Source organism: Tupaia chinensis, unplaced genomic scaffold, assembly GCF_000334495.1.
Source record: "Tupaia chinensis unplaced genomic scaffold, TupChi_1.0 Scaffold000571_1, whole genome shotgun sequence".
NCBI lineage: Eukaryota > Metazoa > Chordata > Mammalia > Scandentia > Tupaiidae > Tupaia > Tupaia belangeri.
This window is the reverse complement of record NW_006160085.1, coordinates 334,724-338,078: the sequence shown is the minus strand read 5'-3', so window position 1 is coordinate 338,078 and position 3,355 is coordinate 334,724. Positions and strand designations below refer to the sequence as shown.

The 3,355-nt window shown below is 46.1% G+C and overlaps 1 pseudogene; it reads left to right on the top strand.

The window, feature by feature from the left end:
• The first annotated feature begins 1,540 nt into the window (after positions 1 to 1,540).
• The window catches only part of LOC102481744 (40S ribosomal protein S2-like), a 3,682-nt pseudogene continuing 1,867 nt past the window's right edge, over positions 1,541 to 3,355 (top strand).

The following is a 3,355-nucleotide window of genomic DNA, read 5'->3' as shown; positions in this document are numbered from 1 at the left end:
TCTTGGGCACGCACGCACACGTGCCCAGCGTGAGTTTAAGCCACCGGGTCCGGGACTCGAACCACGGTCGACTACGTGGGAGTCCAGCGACATAGCCATTACGCTAACTACTGGTCCCAGACACTTAATTTTTTTTAACCTCCCTTTCTCTGAGCCACTTTAAACCAAAGTGTTTCTTTGGAGGTTGTTCGTGTATGGCACATGACAATTTGCAGGACACTTTCACTTCATCTCTCAGTATCTTCATCCCAGTCTGTGAGGGCAGCTATTGTTGCACTACTCATTTTACCGAGGAAGAAGCAGTGGCTCAAAGACAGTGATTTGTCCATGATCAGACAGGAAGTGACAGATGCAGGCGTGTAGTCCTGAGAGCATGTTCTCTTCCTGAGCCAGCGGAGCAAAAGTAGAATTTACTGCCTCCACCACCTCTCTGGAGCTGGAGTAATCTCTAGCTCCAGTACCTTCAGCCTGAGGCAACTAGAGACCACAAGGAGATAGTCTGGGAGAATAAGGAGCCCCGGGGGCCTGAAACCAAACCCTTGGAGAGAACTATCCAACGCTTACAAAATGGCGGGATTATGGAGATACCAGATGAAACCCGGATTGTCAAGGAATTAATTAAGTTCAAGAGAAAGAATTGTTTGAAAAATTACAATCTGGTATGCTAATTTCTATTTTATCCTGATGCACGCTGTCCTGTGGGTTCCCGAAGAAGCTACTACTACTACAGTAGAGGTTCAAGGCTAGCTTCTGAAAGGACGAGATTCCTAATGAATAAGGAGGCAACTGAGTTAGGGCTGAGTAGATGAGAACAGCATGCACAGAAGCACAGGAGGAGCCCATTGACTCGTCTGGTGAACAAACCTGGCAGCATGGGGTCTTGTGTGTTGAGCTTGGGGCTTTGGTTTACATATGGAGGGCAGTGTGGAGTTTAGAACAGGAAAGTGACATGATTAAATTTGTATTCTGGGCAATCTTTCCAGAGTGAGGCAAGCCTAGGCACGGGAAAATCAGACAAGAGGATGTTGCACTGGGCCAGTTGAGGGGTGGCAGCTTGAGTCACGGGAGGAAAGTGAGAGAGAAGGGCATCTATTCCAGAACATCCTTGATACATATGAGGGTACCTGCAACAGTGAAAGGAAAAATGGTATTAAAATACAAATTTGTTTTGGTACAAAAATGTTTTAAAATCCATGCATAGCTTCTTCATAATATGCATTTTTTCAGGAACTTGTTGAAGACCTCTTGTGTATTTCTGTGCACTTGGTGTGGTTTGCTGAATCATAGCAGATGTACCTGTTGCCTAGACACCGTCTAATTGCTTTCTGAAAAGGCTGAGCCAATTTATGTAAGAGATGTTCTTTCAAGCACCCCAACTATTTTTCATCCTTTCTCAGTCTTTCTATAATGCTATTGCATAAAAATTGCTCCATGAAGGAGATCATATTCTCTGATGTGAGATAAAAGAAAAAAAGGCTTCATTTTAAGCTTATAATTTCCTGTGTACCACGTATGGCTCCCCTCTGCCTGCTCATTTACTATGCCCAAGAGCCTTGGTAGATTAAAAGGCATGTTTCTTTGCTGTTATTAGCCCCAGCCTATCAATCTAAGAATGCAAGAAACATTGCTGCTCTTTGTTGTCTTTCTAAATCTACTTCATTTCAATTCTGCACCCATCTCAGCAGGGTCGGGAAATTTGACCTGAGTCATTCTTGCTGTTCCTGCCTCCCTGAGGTCAAGATGAGGCCTTGGGACTTTCCACGGTGCCAGCTATTTGGGCAGGGCAGGAGCGGGGATCATTGTTGTCAGTAAGTTTCCACTAAGTCATTCATTGTCCCCTGTTCATCACTGCTTCTATGGCAGTCGGGAGGCCTATTGTTTCTGGTCCATCTCCCTAGCACAAACCAGAGGGGCTACTCCTCTCTGGGAAATGACCCCATGACCCCCTCCTCGGACTGCTACTATGAAAGACCCACAATCCTCCCTCTATTCCCTTTACCCAGACTATACGAGGAAATTCAAAGCTTGCGGAAGGGCCAGCTCTGTAGCCTAGTGGTTAAGGGAGCCAGATCCCACATGCCTACCACAGTTTGAATCCTGGCCCTGGAAGTTTGAGAAACGTGCCAAACGAATATAGGTACATGCCCGAAATCCAACAGGATGGACAAATGGAAAAGAAGCGATTGTGGCATGGTCGCATCCCATATTGGGGGGCTTTTTCCCTCTCTCTTGTCTTTTAAGTTTATAGAAAATGTAACTAAAATATGAGCTTATTTTGGCCCCAAAAATTTGAAATCCATGCATGCATAGACTTTGACAAGACATTTCTTTCCGTAAACTTTCTGAAGATCTCTTGAAATCCTCCCCTGAGGCAATGAAGTAGAGCCGGCTTGGTTATAGCAGAGTGCGGAAAGAAGGGGGTGGTAGGTGCCTACGGCACCTAACACTGATTGCCTGCTGCATTGGATCAATAAAACTGATACAATATCAGAATAAAGTAACATTAGAGCTTACATTTAAAACATACTTAATTGAAAATGCCAACACCCAATCTAAATATTTAAATGGAGGGCCAGATGGTGACGCGGCAGTAAGCTGCAGTGTTCTGCGAGGCTGACTCACATAGATAGGCTCGGGGATGGCATTCCAAAACCTCCCAGTATACCAGCCAGCTGTGTGATCTAGCCTGGCTGAGGAGGAGGGTGGATCACGGTGTTGGAATCCTGGTGGGGGTGCCATCTTTCTCTCTCAAGGGTGGCACCTCTCTCTCTCATGGAAGAAATCATTCCTTTTTGCTAGAGGGCACATGCACTTGCCAGAGAGAGACAGAAAGAAGAGAGAGTGGGAGAGGAGAAAGCGCCTCCCCACAGGAAATGGCCATAACACAATCCCTTCTCTATTTGCTCTTCCTTTCAGGATTTTAGAAATGCATGCACAAGCACCTGGCATGTTTTTTCAAGCTTCTGGGCCCAGGACTCAAACTCTGTGATCAGTCACATGTGATTCTGCTGCCTTAACCACCAGGCCACAAAGCTGGTCCTTCTCGCTCGCTCTCTTTCTACCGCCATCTTGGTTCCGCGTCCCCTGCACAAAATGCCGCACTGAGGTCTTAGTCTAATTTTTGTTCCTGATCACCCGTGTCGCCTTCCTCTGTACGAGTCTCAACCACCGCCGAGGCTGGACCCCGGCAGGTCCTGCAAGAAACTTTTTTAAAAATACACTTTTTTAAAAATGTGTTTGCCGAGAAGAGTCCTCATGGCTCTTGCGAAGTAGTCATTTCAGGGTAAAAGATAAATGAAGAGTTCCTACTGATAATTCAGCCTCCAGCAAACAAGCTAGCGTGGCAGGAGAGGCC